Source organism: Ceratotherium simum, unplaced genomic scaffold, assembly GCF_057802395.1.
Source record: "Ceratotherium simum simum isolate JZ-2026a unplaced genomic scaffold, ASM5780239v1 HiC_scaffold_43, whole genome shotgun sequence".
In the NCBI taxonomy this organism is placed as follows: domain Eukaryota; kingdom Metazoa; phylum Chordata; class Mammalia; order Perissodactyla; family Rhinocerotidae; genus Ceratotherium; species Ceratotherium simum.
In genome coordinates this window covers 9,045,686-9,068,115 of record NW_028261259.1, presented here as the reverse complement: position 1 = coordinate 9,068,115, position 22,430 = coordinate 9,045,686, and the positions used below count along the sequence as shown (strand labels likewise).

Sequence of the window (22,430 nt, the reverse complement as noted above, 5' to 3'; positions counted from 1 at the left end):
GACTGGGGTTTTGGGGGAGTGGGGAGGCTAGAGGGGGAGACCAGTGTAAGATGAGGGAGGGTCTCAAGTGCCATATTAATGAGCCTGGACTTCATCCTGAAGGTAAGAGGGAGCCATGGGAGGGTTTAGAACACAGAAGGAGCATAGTCAAGGTGGGCAGGGCTTCCCTGGAGCCCCCCACACACAGTGTGAGGATGAGTGACATCTCTGGGGCTCCTCCAGGCTGACCTCTTCCGTCTTGAGTGTCCTTAGATTTCCCCTTTGCTGGGAAAGTCACAAGGGGTTAGGTTTCTGCAATCGCTTGACCAGAATCGTTCATTTCCTCCATCCCATCTTTCCCCTTTTTCTCCCCTTACGACTTCCCTCATCCTTGCAGGACCTCTGTGGTCCAGATTTTATAGCCTTGGTCACCTCTTTTGGGTTTGAAAGGTGAATGGCATCTTGTGTGCTCACTCACTCACTAAGACCCCAGACCCCATCTGTGGTAGGTAGAATAATGTGGCTCCCCACCCCAAGTTGCCCACATCCTAATCCCTAGAATCTGTGAATATATGACCTTACACAGAAAAAGGGACTTTGCAGATGTGATTAAGTGAAGGATCTTGAGATGGGGAGATTTTTCTGGATTATCCAGGCGGGTCCAATGTAATCACAAGGGTCCTTTTAAGAGGGAGGCACAAGGGTCAGAGAGAGAGAATAAGAGAAGGAGATGGAGGGGAAGAGAGAGAGAGATTGGGATCTATGTGTCTGTGTATCTATATATGTATCTATGTTTCTATGTATTTATGTATGTATGTATGTACGTATGTATGTACGTATGTATGTATGTGTGTATCTATCTATCTATCTATCTATCTATCTATCTATCTATCGAGAGGGTGAGAGAGAGAAAGAGGAAAAGGTAGAAGGAGAGAGAGAGAGATTTGAAGCGAGAGATTTGAGGAGGCTACACTGCTGGCTTTGAAGCTGGAGGAAGGGGTCTTGAGCCAAAGAATGCAGGTGGCCTCCAGAAGCTGGAAAAGGCAAGGAACGGATTCTCCTCTGGAGCTTCCAGAAGGAGCACAGACCAGCTGCCATCTTGATTTCGGCCTCATAAGACTCATGTGGGACTCTGACTTCCAGCCCTGTGACATAATAAATTTGTGTTGTGTCAAGCCTCTAAGTTTGTGGTGATTCATTATGGCAGCAGCAGAAGACTCATTCATCACCTCATCCCATTCCCATCCCCAGGAGGAATCTGGGCTTGATCAGAAAACCTTCCAATTCCTTAATGCAACCTCCAAAAGTCAACTCTTCCTTCTTTCTCAGACTTCCCACCCACATCCTGATGTTACCCCAATTCTCTTCCTACTTCCCAAATTCCTCTCCATCTCCACAGCCCCTGTCCTAGACCAGACCACCACCACTCTTTTCTCTCTCTTAGATCAGCCTCACTTTCTCCCTGTCTCCCCACCCATGACCACATCCTGTGCAACACCCACTCTACACAGCACAAGTGTTGTAAAACACCAACCTGCCCATTACTCCCTTCCTGAACCTCCTTAAATTGTCCTGAGGATAAAGCCTCAACCCTTTCACCCACTTCAGAAGATACTGGATGAAATGATCTTTGGCGACCTCTTCAATTCAATTGTGGCTGGTACCATGCCTCCTATGAGTAGCTGTAGCCATTTGGCATAGTGGGATAATGATATTGACAACAGTAACTAATACTCTTGAGCATTTAACCTGTCATGCAGGATTTTTTGATTTTCTCACATGAAACCTCAAACCTTATGAAGTTATTATCGTCATTTTACTGATGGGGAAACGTTGCTTCTCAGTGTGTTAGTTACTTCTTGCTGTGTAACAAATTACTCCAAAACTTAACAACTTTAAACAGCATATTTTTATTTTCTTATGCTGTATCGGGGTCAGGCATCTGGAGGTGGCTTAGCTCGGTGGTTCTAGCTTGAGGTCTCTAACGAGGTGGCGGTCGAGCAGAGGGCTGGAGCTCTCAGCTCCTCCTCACAGGGGCCTCGCCACTGCGCTGCTTGAGTGTCACAACAGCGTGGAGACGGGCTCCCCTCAGTGAGTGATCCTGCAAAGAGAGAGCACGGAGGAAGCCACAATGACTCTTACAACCTCAGGTGTCTCAGATGTCACACAATGTCACACCCTCCTTTTCCTGTTCATTAGAAGCAAGTCACTAAATCCAGCTCACACTCAAGCAGAGAGGAATTAGGCTCCCCCTCTTGAACGCAGGAGTATCAAAGAATCTGTGGACATCTGTTAAAGCTACCCCGTTGGTCTTTCTGCCTCTCGGGTCCACACTCCTGGATGCATTGCACAAGGATTATAGAAGAAAGTGCAAGTCCCAGCATCCCCTCCCGGGTAGCAATGTTACCAGACATTACTGCATCCCTTCCACAGCGATCCTTTGGGACAGGACCTATTGTTATTCCTATTCTCCAGATGAAGAAACTGAGGCCCAGAGAGGAAAGTCATCTCCCAAGGTCACTTTGGGAATATCTTGCAGAGTCAGCATTTGATCCCAGGTCTGTCTGACCTCAGACCCTATCACTGTGATAGCCAACACTTGGAGATTTCCTGTGTGCCAGGCTCTGTTCCAGGCACGTCACATATGACCGCTCCTCGGATGTTCATGTCAGCCACACGAAGTAGATCCTACCATTACTGGGCCCATCTTATGGATGGGAATATTGGGGCATAGAGAGATTGAGAAGTTGCCCGGGACAACACATGACTGGCAAGCAGTGGAAATGGGATTTGAACCCCTCAGCAAGCTGGTTCCAGAGTCTGCTTTTACCCTCCAGTGCTTCTCAAACACAGCACAGCTCTGTTTATCCTCCTTCTTGGTGGAATTTGCTGTATTTTCATGCTGGCTCTTAACTGCAGCCTCACTGGGGCAGGGTCCCTTGATGAATCTGCTTCAGTGATCATAACTCCAGGATGGGTATCTTGCCTTGCACAGATCAAAAGGGAGAATGCAAAGACAAGTGGGGCTTTTCTTCCCAAGAACTTGGGGCTGGTCTTTCCATCTCGTTTTTTAGCTTGTAGCAGATACTCTTGGTGCCTGCCCACCCCCGTGACCCTCAACCCCTCAGGACACACTAGACTGACATCTGCCAGCCACTGCATTTTGTTATCAAGAGCGTTACACTCTGGAGCCTCAATCTGTGAGTGACAGGAGCTGGTGGATAAACACCCCAGTTCCCTCGCCCCTCAGTTGGGATAACTCTGAAGAGTGCACTCTATGCTGCCTTCCAGAGGTGCCAGGGAGATTAAGATCCAGTTTCTCACTGTGTAACCTGCTTGATAACACACCTGCTGTGGGCTCTTTCCCTTCCCTACCTCACTTCCCCCCCTAGCTAGCTGGAGTTTTTGGGTACCTCCTTGATGAACTACTCTTACCAGAATTCTTGTCTCAGCATCTGCTTCTGGGGGACCCCAACTAAGGCATTACTAGACCTCCATATGTATGAGATTTTGCATGTGTGTGTTGGGTTGGGTTGGGGGGCTGGGAATGGGGTGGGAGTATTGTTGTGCATTGTGGTGATGATGGATATGATCAGATATAGTGGAGAGCTGAAGGCAGATGAAATGATTAAACTCTAGACCTTGGATTCAGAGGGTCCTGGATTCAAGTTTCAGGTCCAAGTAATCTTGGACAAGTCACATCTCTTCTCCAAGCCTCAGTTTCCGTTTGTATTTTTTGGTAAAATAGGTGGGGGTGGGAATCCCTACTTTACGATGTTGACATGATGATGAAATTAAATTTTGTTGGCAATGTGCCTACACAGTGCCTGGTACATGATGGCTATGGTGCTTATTTTTATGGAGCAGGCTGGGAAGAGACCCTTGAGTTGGGGCTTGCCTCATCGGGGTCAAGTGGTGGAAGCCCATTTATCATTGGGTGCAATGGAAGAAGGTGATGAGAGATGGGAGGTAGATGTTGGTGGGGAAAGAAAAAAGAGAGCAGGAGGGAAGGGGAGAGAGATGGAGAGAGAGAACATTGTGACACAGCAGCCAGACCAATTTTTCATTACAGCGATGAGAGGAGAAAATAAGGGGTTTGCCACCCTGTCCTCATTTAGTGGGAGCAACTCAGCAAAAAGGGTCATGATATTCTCACAGTGTTGAGCAATTCCAGCTCCACCCCTGCCCTCTTCCCACACTTTCTGTAATTGAAAACCCAGAGAACAGAGAAAAGTTTCCCCTCTTTGAGTGACAGAAACGCAGCACGATGTGGACCTTCAGCTTGCTCCTCTTCTGGGGTGAGTGTGAGGCTGAATGGGGTACTCGGGGAAGCCTGGGCTGGAAACAGGCTGTAGGAAAAAGGGAGGGCCATGGACCGTCCAGCCAAGAGATCATAAATGTAGGTTGGACACTGCAAACACCTTTATTGGGGGACCTTCGACAAAAATCACTCTAGCTCAGGGAATTCCATCCGTCAGAGCAGAATTCCTTTATAGCCATTCACTTGACATGTATTTCCTGAGTACCTACTATGTATCAGGAGCTGTTCTAGGCAGTGAGGATAGAGAAGTGAATAAACAGGCGAGGTTCCTACTCTCGTGGGGCTAACATCCTAGTGAGAGGGGGTGGGCAGAAAAGAATCTACTAACAGTAACAGCAACCACCCACTTACCATCGTTCTAAGTTCCTCAAATATAGAATGCATTCAACCTCCACAGAATTTCTCTGATATTGGGTCAGCAATAGCTCCATTTTACAAAGGAGAAAACTGAGGCAAAAGAGATTAAATATCCTGCCCAAGACCACTTAGCTGGTAAGGGGTGGAGCCAGGATTTAAAACCAGGCAGTCTGGTCCAGAGTCTGTATGCTTTATCACTACACTATGCTACCACAAATAATAAACAAAAGCATTTCAGGTAATAATAAGTGCTATGAAAGAAGTTGTTATAGAGTGTGACTGGGGGTTGTATTGAAGGCGGAAGTCAGGAAAGACATTTCTGAGGGGGTGATATTTGTGCTAAGATCAGAACAATGAGATGGAGACTTTCTGTCTGTCCTCTTATTGCTTCTTCTTTAGGCGTCAGTTTATCTTGGTATTGTTTATCTTCTATGTTGTGGTTTCCTTGACATGTCTTGTGAGTTTGGGTCATGGGTTCAAATCTAAGAATGAGGGATCTTTTCTAAGTGACAAGTGTGGGTTTCCTCTGCTGTTGTAGAGTTTCTCCTATTTTATGAAGGAAGAAACTTAGGTATGATGATATTAAATAACTTCCCTGAGGCCACATTGTCTGTAATTGGTGAAGCCAGATTTTTAAACCCACATATTTTGATGCCAGATTTGGTATGCTTAAATACGATACTCGGTTGCCTCTAAGATAATTCATGAGCAAGAGAATTTCAGTTAGTGATGGTGAGTTGGAGTGTTGGGAGTTTGGGTCTGTGGAACTGGTTGACTGGAAGGCTTCATCAGAAGGAGCAGATAAGTCATGGACTCCAAATGCAGGAATGCAGCGTTGTTGCTTTGGGGTGTCAGCACTGGTATTAGCCATTAGCACCCCTCATTATGCCCTGAAGTCAACCAGCAAAGAGTAGTGATGATGACTTTGATGATGTTGAAGGTGAGGGTGATGATAATGGTGGTGGTGGTGGTGGTGATGATGGTGGTGGTGGTGGTGATGATGGTGGTGATGATGATGATGGTGGTGGTGGTGGTGATGATGAAGAGGATGATGATGGTAGTGGTGGTGGTGGCAGTGGTGCTGATGAAGATGATGATGGTGGTGGTGATGAAGGTGATGATGGTGGTGATGATGATGGTGGTGGTGATGATAGTGATGATGACGGTGGTGAGGGATAATGATGATGATGATGATGATGATGTTGGAGAAGAGCTAAATGCTGGAGGACTACACTGCCTTTTAGATATTTAAAAAAACTAATTGCCCTACCATTTCATGAAATTTTAATACCACAGATAGACTGTACATCTATTTGTGTATTATATGTATATCTATATGTGTATTATACATAAAAGAGTAAGATTTTTTTCATCTTTCCCAAAAGAACCAAGTTTTGCCCTTTTGGGGGAGATGTCATTCCTTTTGAGAATGCGTGTTTTATTGTACGTCTTTGAAAACCGGCTGGAGCTATTTTTGTAATTGAAAAGAAAATGAATACAATCAAAATGAAAAACCAAAATAAAGTGCAGAAAAGCAGGAATGGTGGCTGTGAAGATTATGTGAAATAATGTATGTTTCTCACTCAATTGGGTCTCTCATGTAAGCTCATCAAACCTGAGGCCATGCCAGGAGTAATTTTTAAGGTTGAGCCCAAAAAGCTTTTGCTGCTTCACGGTATTTTTCTTTTCTTTCTACACAGGGGGTTGTAGTATATGTAGCTGCGGAATATTCGCATCAACCCCACCGGAATCAGCGGCATGGCGTAAGTTGGTCCAAGAGAATCCATATGTCCAATGTGGTGGGAGGACGTTTTCTGGAGAGGAGATTCTTTTGTTCAGAGGCTGACAGCTGGTCACTTGCTGAGAGCTAGTTAGTGGCAGAACAAAGGATAACTTCCAGGTCTCCTGGTTCCCACTCCAGGCTCTTTCCTTTGTGCCTTGGACTTGCTATGTGACCTCAGGCAAGTCACATAACCTCTCTGATCTTCAGTTTCCTCAGCTATGAAATACAGATAACAAGGTTCCTATCCCACAGGGATGTTGTGAATCTTGAATCAAAAGAGGTAACTTTGTAAACCACCTGGTATGTGTAATAAGAACTTCATAAATGGTAGTGTGGTGGGTATTGGGATGAAATTTAATCAAACTACAACTCAATGTGAAAAAAATACATTTTTTATGTTTAATTAAGAATTCTCATCTTCCATATAAGCTCCTGTTGGATAGAGGAGGAAAACATTGTCAGCTCTTAGTGTTCTCAGTGTCTCAGTTTTTCGGTTTAGTCTTACTTGGAAAACCCAGTTTATATTGTGTGAAGACTTAATCTTTCAAAATTTCTCACCCTGCTCTTGTTCCTCCCAAGACGGCATCTGGGTGTTGGTGTAGGTGCAGCTTATGGGATCTTGCAGCTGTGAAGTGTGGACTCCAGGTGGGGTGCTTTGTCTACTGATGGAGCATGGTCCTACCTTGGTTCTTGCTTATCCATCAATCCTCTCAGAAGCTCGGCATCTCCCAGGGGTCCGTGTAGTAGCTCCTGGTATCCATGTCCAGGCTACAGAAACCAGAAGAGTTTTCTTGGGTCACCTACTAGCTCTCCCCGTCTGCTGGTTCTAATCCTTGGCCCCCACACCATGCTGGATGTGGCAACAGCAGAAAGAAAGCTTTTGTTGGGAGAAGTCACCCCTTAGCCTTGATGCCCCTAAATTCACCCACTCCTATCTGGAAGTCTCTGAGGTGACCCATCTCCACTTACATTTAGCCTTGAGGTGAGATGGCAGAGAAGCAGGAATCCTGGTGAGTCTTCTTCATCTTATCTCTCTTTTAGCTTCCCACAGTTTTCTTTCTGCCTGTATAACAGGTATATCCCTTACATCATATCCTGAGTCCTCTCTACACCACAGCTTAATGAAATCTCTATCTTCCAGTCCTCCAAGCCTGGCTATTGAAAAATAAAATTTATTGAGATATAACATTGTGCAAGTGTAAGGCATACAATGTGTTGATTAGATACAGTTATATATTGCACAATGATTACCACCATAGCATTAGCTAAGACCTTCATCACCTCACATAATTACCATTTTTTTGTGGTGAGAACATTTAAGATCTACTCTCAGCAACTTTTAAGAATATAATATAGTATTGTGAACTATAGTTACCATTCTGTACTTTAGACCCCCCAAACTTATGCATCTTGTAAGGCTTTGCTTTCAAGACTATTGTCTTCTTGGGAACTCAAAAACCCAATTTGATAAGGAAAATCTGAACATTACCGTTTGGCTGTCATTGTGTGTCTGCAGCTAAGACATCTGAAATTTTCCTGAATGAGATGAAATCCTTTGGCAGAATGGGTTTGAGGAGGGGGGGCGTCACATCCCTATAAGTGGAAAAGAGAAAATTACGTCAATATATTTCCAAAAAGGTCATCCTTGATTTAAAAAATCTATCATTTTTTAAATAATAAAAGTCTTTAATAAAAATTTTTAATAAAACTGAGCCCAGAAAGCCTTTGGTTGGTGAGAAAGAGCTAATCTCCATGGTTCTGCGACCCCGCCCAAGCCTGGCACAGTGTGGGGAAGTTAGGTGGATAAATAAAGTATATGTGCCCCACATAGAGAGTGTGAGAAAAGTATGGTAGAGGGATGTACAAGGAATTTATAAACGGAAATTCAAAAGGCTTAACCTTTGAGAAAATTTGGTACCATCAGGATTAAAAATCCATAAACACAGGTGTATTAACTTTGTGAGAGTTCATTGAACTGTACACTTACAGTTGCACTTTTCTATATATATATTACCCTTAGTAAAATGTTATAAAAATGCACATACACTTGACACAGCAATTCTTCATCCAGGAATTTACTTCAAAGAAATAGTCATACAACATAGAGAGATATCTCACTATACACTCAAGGGTGTGCATGTTAGTACTATCCTGGTAACAACCTGGTATAAACTAAATGTTTGTTTACACTCAGGGACTGGTTGGGTCAATTGTTGTGTTGGTGAGAATAACTCTAGCTACTGTAACAAATAAACCCCAAACTGTCAGTGGCTTAATAAAAAGAAATTTAATTCTTGTTTGTTTAAGAGTCCAATGCAGATATTTCTGGCTAGTGAGTGGCTTTCCTCCACGCGATGATTCAGGGATCCAGATCCTTCTGTATTGTGGCTCAGCCAAGCTAGGGTCTCAGAGTCTTCTGCAGACAGCGGCAGAAGGGGAAAGAAACAGTGGAGAAGGCACACGCACTTTATAAAATCCTAGGCCTGGCCGTGACACATGTCACTTCTACTCATGGTCACATGACCATACCTGGAAGCAAGGTGAGCTGGGAAATGTAGTCCATGGTTGGGCAGCTGCCTCCTAGCAACAATTCCACACCATAGAAAGGGAAGTGTGGAGTTTTTGTTTGATCTTTGGCTACCTCGCTATCTCTGGTGCAGCTATAGCTCATGGATACAATGGAATACTATGCAGCTGTTAAAAAGCATGAGTTAGGTCTATATGGACTGACTTGGAAAGTTGTCCAAAATGTATTATTTTCTTAAATTTCTATTATAGAAATATTAAACAATCAGAGGCAGGGAAAATAGTATAACAAATGGCCATGTGCCCATTGTCCAGCTTCAACGCTTGACAAATTTTGCTTCTCTTGGTTTGCAAGACATACTGTTGAGTGAAAGAGCAAGTAGAAATAGAACAGAGCTGCCCAAAAGAACTTTCCATGATGATGGACATGTTATAGATCCACAGCAGCCACTAGTCACATGTGGTTATTGAGCGGTTGAAAAATGCTGTTGGCACTATCTTCATGCTGCATCTCACCTACCTCAAACCAACAACCAAAAGAACCCCACACTTCCCCCTCAAGGCGCAAGGACACTTCCTCTCTTCAGTTTCAAAGTAGAGTTTCTCTGTCATATTTTGTTTAAGGGTGTGAGTCCAAAGGAAGGTTTTTGCTCCTAGACAAACTAAAGCAGCTCTCTGCTAAAAAGAGGGCACATAGCTAGCAATAAACCCATATAAGAAAACAATGATCCTCAACTCCTACCTCACACCACACACAAAAATCACTACCAGATGGATCATAAACGTGAATGGTAAAATGACAAAGATTCCAGAATATAGCATAGGAGAACATCTTCACCATCTTGGATTATGTAAATATTTCTTAAAAGGACAAAAGAAAGCACGTACAGTAATGGAACACATTAATAAATTGGGCTTCATTGAAAGTAAGAACATAAATTGATCAAAAGATATCACAGAGCCAGCCCTGGTGATCTGGTGGTTAAGATTTGGCACTCTCGCCACCGCGGCCTGGGTTTGTTTCCCAGTCGTGGAACCACATCACGCATCTGTCAGTTGTCATACTGTGGTGGCAGCTCACATAGAGAACTTAAACTAACAACTAGGATACACAACCATGAACTGAAGCTTTAGAAAAGGAAGAAAAGGGGCCAGCCCGGTGGCGTAGTGGTTAAGCTCACACACTCTGCTTCGGAGGCCTGGGGTTCACAGGTTTGGATCCCAGGCGTGGACCTACACACTGCTCATTGAGCCATGCTGTGGTGGCGTCCCACGTACAAAAAATAGAGGAAGATTGGTACAGGTTAGCTCATGGACAATCCTCCTCACCAAAAAAAAAAAGAAAAAAAAAAGACATCATAAAGAGTGAAGATAAGCTATCATAAAAGATATACTTGTAATATATATCTAACAAAGAATTCATGTTTTTTTAAAAAGCATCCTACAAATCAGAAAGTAAAACAGAGACCACCAATTTTGAAAAATGGCAAAAGACATTAACAGGCACATCATAAAAGAGCCTACCCAAATGGCCAACAAGCAAATAAAAAATTTTAACATTATTAGTGACCAGAGAAATACAAATACAAACCACAATGGAGTATTACTACATATCCCCCAGAATAGCTAAATAAAAGTCATAAAATAAATCAGAAAAAACACTGACTCTATAAAGCACTGGTGAGGATACAGAATAACTGGAACTCTTAAACACTGTTGGTGGGAATGTAAAATTTTAAAACCACTCTGGAAAACTGTCTGGCAGTATCTTCTAAGCTGAACAAATGTGTATCCTATATGCAGCCATTCTAATCCTAAGCAGACATGCACACACATGTGCACCAAACACACACACAAGCATGTCTATAGATACATTCTTCTTTTTTTTTTTTAATGAAGATTGGCCCTGAGCTAACACCTGTTGCCAATCCTCCTCTTTTTGCTAAGGAAGGTTGGCCCTGGGCTAACATCTGTGCCCATCTTCCTCTACTTTATATGAGATGCCGCCTCAGCATGGCTTGATGACCGGTGCATATGTTCAGGCACGGGATCCGAACCCACGAACCCCAGGCTGCCAAAGCAGAGTGTGTGAACTTAACTGCTATACCACTGGGCCAGCCCCAGATGCATTATTCTTAATAGCTTAAAACTGTAAATAACCCCAAAATGCGTCAGCCATAGGATGGAAAGTAAATTTTAAAATACACAAAATGGATTTCTACAAAGCAATGAAATAGAACAAATTATTGCCACATGCAATCACATGGATGAACCTCCCAGACACAATACTGAGCAAAAGAAGCTAGAGAAAAAAAGCAGTACGAGTTGCATGATTCCATTTCTATGGAAATCAAGAACCAGCAGCACTAGTCAACAGTGACAGAGGTCTTAAGAGTTGTTACCTTTGAGGAGGTAAGTCCATGGAGGGGACTCAAGGTGGCTTCTGGGGTGCTGGTGGGGTTTTTTGTGTGTGTGAGGAAGATTAGCCCTGAGCTAACATCTGTTGCCAATCTTCCTCTTTTTGCTGAGGAAGATTAGCCCTGGGCTAACATCCGTGCTCATCTTCCTCTACTTTATATGTGGGACAACACCACAGCATGGCTTGATAAGTGGTGCGTAGGTCTGCACCTGGGATCCGAACCTGTGAACCCTGGGCCGCCGAAGCGGAGCGTGTGAACTTAACCACTACGCCACCAGGCCGGCCCCAGGGTGCTGGTGTTTGATATCTTGATTTAGGTGGTGGTTTACAGATGTGTCCCCTTTATAAAAGATTTTTGAGCTACTCATGTAAGATTTGTATACTTCTCAGTAAGTCTGTTACATTTAGGTAATAAATAAATTAAGTAATTAATGAGTGAGTGAATGAATACAGAAATTTATAAATAAATGGGGCATAGTAAAATGGAGTCAAATATGTGGAATCATGGTATTCCACACTAACGCACCTTTAGTCCAGGGGTTTAAAAGGCATTTCTAACAGTAAATGTCTTAGAAAATTCAATATCTATGTGTATACCACATATATAAGTCTGTTTGAAACTGGCAAAAGCGAGTGTTAATATCCTCACATACAGTTAAAAGTGTAATTTTATATACCAGAGCCAGATTCTGGGCTCCGTCCAGCTGAAGTTGTTAAGGAGAATTCTCTGAGCTGCAAACTGCCCTTCTGTTTTTAATTCCTAGAAACCGAGGTTAGATTAGGGACAAGGAAAACCAAGGAGTTCTCTTTCGCTTGCTGCACCATCGAATAGACACCACAGACATTTGACTATCCCAGTCAGAAGATGCTTCCTTCCAAGTCTTTTCGTTTGGTTTTAGGTTTCACAAGATACTGTCTTCAACTGAGTGAATTTCTCTTAAATGCCATGTAGCAAGTGGGAAAGCTTACAGAAAATTTTATCTCACCATTTTTAGTACAGTAAATCTGGAATGTTCTTAAAACAGATTTGAGTCTAGTGCCTCTAATTCACACTGTTAGAGCAATCTTACACAGTAAACACGGAGAGAAAAGCCAGCGTAGAGTCACCTCTGACCACATAGGGTACGACCTTCCCTTTTCTCTGAAAATCCTTTTTACTGAACTGCAACTTGAGACATGTAATTCAGCATAAAAGCTTTTGTGCAGCCATTTTGACAAGTCTAAACGTTCAAGCAAAACATATAACTCCACTTAAAACAACCATAATTCAAGCAAATGAGTTTTCAGAGGGAAGTTTATGTAAAATCATGCTGTCCATCATATATTTAACTGGACCAGGAATTTAATGGAAGTGTTTATCTTTGTTTCCCTCTTTTAGAAGAAACATAACCAGACAAACACAAAGAACCCCAGGAACTGAAACACACAAAAGATACGAAGTTGAAAACGTTTCCAAGTTATCATGGTGTAAGGATATTTCAGTTGATCTCCAAGCTTTCACAAGAGACTCCTAAGCCAGGGGTTCAGAGGACTCTTACAGAAAGATATCCCGTCCACCTCTGACCCAGAATTCTTCCCCTCTTCCCTGTGTCCCCTATGTCATCTTGTCCCCTTTGGAGCCTCCAGTAAGGCTCCTTCCCCTCTGCTTCTCAACTACTTGGTACAAAGGCTAAAACTCAAGTAAATAGATGCCGAGATTTCCACATATGGCCAGTTGGCATATTTTCATTGCTTGCATCTGGGGGAAAAGTTTTCCAGTTTACTTTTAAGGACCTACATTTTCACTTATAGTTCAAAAATATCTCAGTTCACTCAGACATCACTATAATCTTGTATAGCTAGTTTCCACAGTCTAGATGATAGGATCTGCATCTATGGTAATGTTTTGGATAAGCTATCACTTTGCTCTAAGTAAATTGTCCACTTAATGTTCTTTATTTACTCAAGACACATCTCTATAATGAGTAGACATCTTTATAGTAAAATCAATCCTTGATTTTATTTGTCCATCAATAAAAAAAATTGCTTTTTTACCCTCAAGAAAATCCTAACCCAACGTTTGATACAACCTATACAAATTTTATCGTAAATGAAGGCTTTCCTAGAACAGTGGTATAAAAATTTCACTTATCTGTAGATACTATGAAAATTGTTATGTTTAACTTTTAAATACAGAAATAGCTGAATGAAGGGCAGTGGTAGGATCTGGGGAGAAGAAGGGGTAATCAAGGAAGGCCACCCTGAACCTAATCCAGGGTCCAAATTACTAAATTGAACTAAGTTTGAGAATTGGGAGAATAGAATATACGCTTTGCTAATCGAGAGATATCCAAATGTTATTGGTAGAAACCAATATATTTACTTATTTATTCAATAAACATTTTGAGGGCTCTCTAAGTGTGCTAGACACTGTTCTATGTGACGAGGATTTGGAAATGACCAGGACATGGTCCCTGACCTCAATGAATGCAGAGTGAATTGGAGGAGACAGATAAGAAACACAAACAATACACATATTTGTTTTCTAGTACCACAAACTAAATGGCTTAAACAACAGAAATGTATAGTCAGTCTCACAGTTCTGGAGGCTAGAAGTCCAAGATCAAGGTGTCAGCAGATTGGTTTCTTCTGAGGGCTGTGAGGAAAAATCTCTACCATGCCTCTCCCCCAGCTTCTGGTAGTTTCCTGGCAATCTCTGGCATTGCTTGGCTTGTAGAAGCATCACCCCAACCTCTGCCTTCATCTTCACCTGGTGTTCCGCCTGTGTGTGTCTGTGCCATACTTTCCATTTTTATAAGGACACCAGTCAGGTTGGATTAGGGCCCACCCTATGCCATTATGATCTCATCTTAACTAATTATATCTGCAATGACCCTATTTCTAAATCAGGTTACACTCTGAGGTACTGCGGGTTAGGATTTTGACATAAAAATTGGGGGGGTAGGTGGAGCGGGGACACAACTCAATTCAAAACCATCCAGAAAGAAAGGCATTCAACCTCCCTCTAATCATCCACAGACTTTCCTTAATGGCCTCCATTCCTACCACCTATTTCCAAGTCAGTCCCCTGTCCCTACCATCTGCCCCAGTGGGAGGCTGGCTGCCTGCAGAGCTAAAATCTCAATGAATGGGAGCTACTGCAACTGAGTGTGCACAATAGCTGTGTGAGGGTCCTTGCCTTCTACTTAACTTCCAAAGCAAAGCCATATGTCAGAACCCAGAATACTGAAGTTCCAAAAAAATAAATCGGAGAACTCAGTAATACATTCCCTGACAGAAAATGATCCATTTCACTTGTGTTGCCAATTCAAGGATAGAATTGTGCTTGTGGACACATTTTTTCTGGAGCTGTGGGGAAAATATTGATATCGTTTGGTACTTTTTTCTCAGTAAAACCTACACTTCATAGTGTTTATAGTCAACTTGAGGAAGCATTCCAGCTATCACACTCCTAGGGAAATATTTTAGACTTAAGGATGTAAATAATAGGAAAATGACAATACAAAACAGATCTCCGAGCTTCCAGAATTTTTGTCTCTGCAGGTCTATGCTCTGTTTGCTCACGCTCATGGCTCCATCAGCAGCCTCAACGTGAAGATTATTGACGCCTCTCTTCTGAGTGCCACTCAGGGCTCTGCCTCTTCCCCTAATATGCTGTTCACTACCTCCCACTCTTAGCACTGTCTTGAGTTTTCTCTTTGGTTGGTCAAATGCCTTTGGTTTATCTGGTTTCGTTGGTTGGGAGACTTCACTAACCACTTACCTTACCCTAGCTTGACCACACCCTCAGTATTCTGCTCTGTTCTCCTTGGTCTGTACCATGCTGCTCTTCTTTTAAACATATTTTTGTGAAAATGTAGAAATGTGGCAATGAGCTGAGAACACACTCAGAATTCTGTCTTAGCTTAGCTAAATTGCTAAGAGGCCATTGTCCACCCCAGACAGACATCCCCAATTCCGGGCTTTAGTTCTAGGCCCACTAGCTGTAGCTCTGGGATACACTCAGGATATTCTATGGCTTCCATGGTTTCTCTGATCCAGCACTGAAAAACAAAAACAAAAACAGAAGAGCTCACACCTGGGGAGGCTAAGAGGTCTTTAGTGAATCATACGTCATACACTCAAGGTCTTTAGAATTACAAAGTGCCCAGTTGAGACAAAGGACCACTATCTTCTTCCGCAGATGGCATCTTCAGGCTGGAAAGAGGTGCCCTCATGAGGAAAAGAATCCCTTCACTAAAATGAGGTCAGAAGGAAGCTCCACCCTCAATTAAAAGAGGGGCCAGAGTCCTTCATTTACTACTGTGAAGGGATTAGAGGAATATAAGGCAAAGGCCTTTATAGAATAGGGCTGGAAGCCCTGTAACTTGACAACGGTTCTATTTTTTATTTTAGTCCCTTGTCTGTTTCCATGGAAGAATTAGCTGTAAAACTTGAAATAAAAAAGTTCAAGGAAGGCACAAGAAAGGCAATGAGGAGGATTCTCAGAAACCAGCATGGATCAACTCTCACCTCCATATTTGTGTATCAAATGGCTTCTGAGAAACACTGCTGTGGTTGACTAAAATAAAAAGAGAAATCTCTTACCACCATCCCCACCACTACCACCCCCATCAGCAGCAACAACCATCAGAAACACTGTCAGTTCCCTCCATTTAGTTCAGAAAATGAAGGCAAAATACTTTGATGAGGAAAACACTTTTCACTCAGTTACTCATAAGAATTCTGGCTAGTACCCAAACCTCTTCCTGGGCCCTGGTAATTCTGCTTTAGTGAACAATTTTGGGTTAGAACTTCGCAGGAAGAAGGAAGTTTAGTAACTCATTTTGGAAAACTTTGATATTTATCACATCTACCTGTCAATGCTATAAATGAAACCACATGAGCTAAAACAGTGTACTTCTGAACACAGCCATATCCTTCACCAGGCAAAGGCAGAACAGGTATATGCACTCTACCACGCAGTGTGGTTCCTTATGTGGGTGGTCTTAATTCAGCTAATCAATGTTACCTTAGAATCCAGCAGTGACTGCTCGGAGCAGAGTTCTCAATCATTCATAAGATCCTGTACATGTCTATTTCACTACACTTTCACATTGCTTTATAAGTGTTTGGGTCTGATGCCCCCATTAGACTGCAACATTTCTGAAGGCAGGAGCTGTGTATTACTTGTCATTGTATTACCATAACCTAGCAGAGTGGCACATAGTAGGTATTTAGAAAGTGTTTGCTGAGTAAACAAGTCAACTAATAAAAAATGGCTCCTTTTTCATTTTCTTTGCGTTGATTTTAAATGTATAATTCGGTGACACTTTCTGAAAGAACAGATTCACTGGTAATGGCCTAAGACATATATGTATGCTAGATATTTGTGCTAATGTGTACACAAATCTTCAGGACTCTGGGATAACATAAAAATTAAATTAAGTGGCAATCCAGTGTATGGAGTTTTATTTGTTTCTTTGTTTTAGTTTGCTTTTGACTTTGATGAAAAAATAAACGACTGTTTTGATATGTCTACATCTGTCTCTGCTCATAACTAACCTTTGTATTTTATTAAGTCAGATATCTGCTAACTAGAACAAAAAGTAAAGGTGCACGATGGTGATGAAAAATAATGTCAACTCCACTATTATTTTATCTAGGACACTTTTACATGCTAGATTCAGAATGTTAGCATGAATGCAATGATAAACAATTAGTATAATCTCTCATTGGGTATATTCTGTCTATGGTCTTTAAAATATATCCAGGGGCCGGTCAGGTGGCGTAGTGGTTAAGTTCGCGTGTTCCACTTTGGTGGCCCAGGGTTCGCCGGTTCGGATCCTGGGCGCGGACCTACTGAGGCAGTGTCCCATATAGAAGAACTACAACTCTACAACTATGATATACAACTATGTACTGGGGCTTTGGGGAGAAAAAAGAAAAAGAAGAAAATTGACAACAGATGTTAGCACAGGGCCAATCTTCCCAGAAAAAAAAAAATCCAGAGTCCTGAAATAATATTTCGATTTAAAGTCTCCTGGATGTTTTAGGTCATTCTTCTGACTGAAAATGTTTGCTAAGACATTAATTCAGGATCACAGTAGATGTTTCTATCGTGGTCATGTCTGACATGTCATTCTGGACTCTGTCTCCCCGATTTTCAGGGCCCCATCCCTACGGCTGTCCTCCTACAGTCTCCAGCCCCTGCAGACCTCTACCTGTTCCAAGCTTCTTTCTAGAAGGAATACATGCCCTTAAACACGGTCTTCCTCTCCCCAACCCTTCCAAATAGCTCCTCTTTCCTCTAACCAATAATTCCCCAGAAATTAGGCTAAGATAGTAGAAGGCAAACAATGCAATTACCTAATTAGAGTAATTTGCACAATGTTGTGAATAATTGATATGTACCACTCTTGCAGGCTAATTGCACTTTAATCGATGGAACGTTCTCTCCAGGATTTTTTTGATCATTGGGTTCAGTGGTTTCCCAGATGCCTCTACATGTGCCATCTCACTATCATATTTTCTCACCTTATTCCCTTAAAATAGGAACTTCAAGAATGAAAGCCAGCAATCCATCTCATTTTTGTGAACTTAGCTGTGCCTGCTACTTAAAGCAGTTTAACATCAGTATAAGTAAAAAGAATTATAAGAAAAATAAAAGGTTTTCAGATATGCATCCAAAGATGATACAAAATAAAATTCAAACTTTTTTTACAACAGTGAGCTTAAATTAATTATTTAAGGCAATAAACTTTAAGTATGACCATATTATTCTATTCTCCATTAACAGCTTATAAAATCTTTATGGAGGGTATGTATACATAACTTGCCTTTTAAAACAAAGGGAATAAAGACAGATCAGAATTTTGAGGGAGCACTTTTAAAACTAGGAAGATTTAACTAGCACATTTTCATAATATTGATTCTTATTATTTCCTAAAGTAGATGAATACTTTTTTATTTTGTAGATTAAAAAATGTCAGTTCCTTCTTCTTCTGCTTTCCTTATAAAAATAATTGATAGCCTTTTCTATCCATATCACATTGAGACAAAAGCCAAAAGAATATTTTTAACGAAAACAAAACTCCAACCATCTCTGAGACCAAAGTAAACAAGCTGGGTCAATGAGTAGAACACACAGTTTTCTAAGAGCAAAGGGAAGCCCTCTTCATGCAAATCTTATGGTTCAGAAGATCCACTTAGCAGTTGACATTGGAAGAAGAGAAAGTACTAGCACAAACAGTGGCAAAAACTAACCTAGCATAGTCAGTGGGTGACATCAGGGCCCATGGCGTATATCCCATGGGTGTTGAAAGTTTCAATAATGCTGATTGAAGCCATGTAAAGGGTAAACACATTTTTAAATCAGTATGACACCACTGGCAAACAAAGAAAATCATACTTGAATGGAATTCAATGCTGGCTGAATTTTACTAAAAAGCTGGCCACAAGTCTGCCATTACACACAAGTTTCAGTTCGGCACTGGGCCTCTCCAACAACAAAAATCCGCTCCTAATAAATCATCCTGTCAGTTAGACAGTAACATTTACATATCACCCTTCCAATTCCTAATTGGCTAATCAGTTGCAAGACCAAATTACACAATACTGATGGCAATAAAAAACACAGGCATGTAAACAATATTTTCGTACTCATTGTACTGTCAAGTTTAACCTACTTAAACATGCTATATCTATTTGGATAAAGAAAGCCTCCATAATGACACCATTTTTATGAAGCAAAACTAATCAATAATACTAACCAACACAATATATTATTTAGGAGTACATACTATTTTTTTAAAAAGGGAATGGTACCACAAAATTCAAGATGGCAGCTACATCTAGGCAGGAGGCAGAAATATAGGATGGGAAAGGACCATGATATGGAAAACAACAGTAGTCATAAAATGAATTTTTAATTATGCTTAATAATTTGTGCACACATCTATTATATTATTTAATGTTTATCATTTTTCCATGATTGACTTTTAAGAGGTCTCTGTCTTGCTTAGAATATGGAGTACCCTATGTCATAGAGCATAGCAAGCTTGGATTACATAGAGAGAGTATCTATATTTATTGTTAGAATTAGAAATCTCTTTGAAAGCTCTTTGATCTTTGCAATATTCTGGCTGAAAAGCTTATGAAGTTTTCTGCAGTAGCAGCAGCATATAAAAAAAGCTAATGATGTGTTTTTAGTTCTTTGATATTTATCACTTTTTTAAAAATTAAGACTTCACTGTTTTAAGAGCAGTTTTTGGTTCACAGAAAAATTAAAGGGATGGTACAGAGATTTCCCATATACTCCCTGCCCCTTCTCCACAGTCTCCCCCATTATCAACATCCTGCACCAAAGTAGTACATTTGTTACAACTGATGAACCTACATTGACAAGTCATAATCACCCAAAGTCCATAGTTTACCTTAGGGTTCACTCTTGGTGATGTATATTCGATGGGTTTGGATGAATGTATAACGACATGTATCCATCATTATGGTATCATACAGAGTATTTTCACTGCCCTAGAAATCCTCTATGCTTTGCCTATTCATCCCCCCGACCACCCCCCAACCCCTGGCAACCACTAATTTTTTTATTGTATCCATAGTTTTGCCTTTTCCAGATTGTCCTATAGTTGGAATCACACATTATGTAGCCTTTTCAGATTGACTTCTTTCACTTAGTAACATGCATTTAAGGTTCCTCCGTGTGTTTTCATGACTCGATAGTTCATTTCGTTTTAGTGCTGAACAATGTTCCACTGCCTGGGTGTACCACAGTTTATTTATTCATTCACCTACCGAAGGACATCTTGGTTGCTTCCAAGTTTTGGCAATTATGAATAAAGCTGCTATAAACATCTGTGTGCAGGTTCTTTTGTGGATATAAGTTTTCAACTACTTTGGGTAAATACCAAGAAACACAACTTCTAGATCATATAGTAAGGGTACATTTACTTTTGTAAGAAACAGCCAAACTCTCTCTCAAATTAGCTGTACATTTCCCAGCAATGAATGAGAGTTCCTGTTGCTCCATATCCCTGCCAGGGTTTGGTGTTGTCATTGTTCCAGATTTTGGCCATTCTAATAGGTGTGTAATGGTATCTCATGGTTGTTTTGATTTTCATTTCCTTGATAACATATGAAGTGGAGCATCTTTTCACGTGCTTATTTGCCATCTGTATATCTTCTTTGGTGAGGTATCTGTTAAGGTCTCTGGCCTATTTCTTAAATTGGGTTCTTTGTTTTCTTACAGTTGAGGTTTAAGAGTTCTTTGGATAGCGGTCCTTTATCAGACATGTCTTTTGCAAATATTTTCTCCCAGTCTGTGGCTTGTCTTCTCCTTCTCTTGTCTTTTGCAGAGCAGAAGTTTTTAATTTTAATGATGTCTAGCTTGTCACTTATTTCTTTCATGGATCATGCCTTTGGTGTTGTATCTAAAAAGTTATCACCATACCCGAAACCCATCTAGGTTTTCTCCTATGCTATCGTCTAGTACTTTTATAATATGGCATTTTACATTTAATTCTGTGATCCTTTTTGTGTTATTGTTGTGAAGGGTGTAAGATCTGTGCCTAGGTTCATTTTCTGCATGTAGATGTCCGGTTGTTCCAGCACAAATTATCTTTTCTCCATTGTATTGCCTTTGATTCCTTGTCAAAGATCAGTTGTCTGTATTTATTTAGGTCTATTTCTGGGCTCTCTATTCTCAGAACAGAGATCTATTTATCTATTAATCTATCCATTGATCTATTTATTTTTTCACCAATACCACACTGCCTTGATTACTATACCTTTATAGTAAGTCTTGAAGTCAGGCAGTGTCAGCCCTCTAACTTTGCCCTTCTCCTTCAATCTTGGATTGGTTATTCTGGGTCTTTTGCCTCTCCATATAAATTTTAGAATCAGTGTGTTGATGGCCACAAAATAACTTACTGGCATTTTGACTGGGATTGCATTGAATCTCTATAAATTAAATTGGAAAAAACTGACTTGTTGACAATATTGAGTCTTCCTATCCATGAACATAGACTATCTCTCCATTTATTTAGTTCTTCTTTGGTTTTGTTCATCAGAGTTTTATAGTTTTCCTTATATTGATCCTGTACATAATACATTAGATTTATACATAAGTATTTCATTTCATTTCATTCCTAATGTAAATGGTATTGTGTTTTTAATTGCAAATTCCATTTGTTCATTGTTGGTATATAGGAAAGTGAGTGTATCCTGAAACCTTGCTGCAATCACTTATTAGCTTTAGGAGATGTATTTTGGTCAATTCTTTCAGATTTTCTACATAATATTTACCACTTTTTAGTGAAAAACAAATGTGGCCATCTTTTGTGGAATCAAAAAATAAGGTATGGTTACTCCCCTAAATGCTAGGTAAAAACTGATTTTTTTTAAAATCAAAAACCCTTTGCTAAAATTTCTTCAAGACCTAAAACTGGTTAAAAGTTTTTTTTTTTGTTTGTTTGTTTGTTTTTGCATTACATGCTCTGTCCGATATGAAGGTTATTCTCTGATTTTTGGTAATTTCTCAAAAGGATATTAGTTGATCATTTTCATCATGTAATTAATATAGTAGCTGCCCAGTTAGGTTGAAAATTTCAAGAGCTAGGTACAATTGCCAAATTGTTTACATTTTTAAGTCCATTTTGAATAAATGAGATGCCCCTTGGGGAAAATACACAGAAGATGTAAATAAAAATTCAATTAACCCATAAGAACAATGCACCTCGGATTTGTACAAAACCACAGTCCTGGATGATGGTGGTATTTACTGAGATAGAGAACAATGAAGTAAAGGCAGATTTGGGAGGTGAAACCAAGAATTGTTTTTGAACAAAAATTTTAAATGCATATTAATCTTCTAAGCAGAGACCTAAAGCATGCAGTTGTATATAGGAAAATGGAGCTTAGGACAGATTGGGACTCAAGACATAGATCTGGAGGATCATCATCAGATAGAATGTATTTAAAGCCACAATAATAGGTGAGATCCCCAACGAAGGAATGTAGACTATACAGGGAAGAGGATCCAGGGCTGA

General features: G+C 40.8%; 2 long non-coding RNA genes and 1 pseudogene across 3 annotated transcripts in view; all 3 read right to left on the bottom strand.

The window, feature by feature from the left end:
- LOC147911561 (uncharacterized) overlaps positions 1–22,430 on the bottom strand; it is a 76,851-nt pseudogene that overhangs the window by 34,028 nt on the left and 20,393 nt on the right. Inside the window, exon 2 of the transcript XR_015550849.1 lies at positions 7,930–8,033. The product of XR_015550849.1 is annotated as an uncharacterized LOC147911561 (transcript). The remainder of the gene's footprint in view (positions 1–7,929; positions 8,034–22,430) is intronic.
- LOC147911563 (uncharacterized) lies at positions 1,866–7,129 on the bottom strand. Its single transcript, XR_015550851.1, has 2 exons — positions 6,999–7,129; positions 1,866–2,080 (listed from the first exon to the last, which is right to left on the bottom strand). It is a non-coding gene; the product is annotated as an uncharacterized LOC147911563 (long non-coding RNA).
- LOC147911562 (uncharacterized) lies at positions 14,152–20,834 on the bottom strand. Its single transcript, XR_015550852.1, has 3 exons — positions 18,631–20,834; positions 15,386–15,428; positions 14,152–14,166 (listed from the first exon to the last, which is right to left on the bottom strand). It is a non-coding gene; the product is annotated as an uncharacterized LOC147911562 (long non-coding RNA).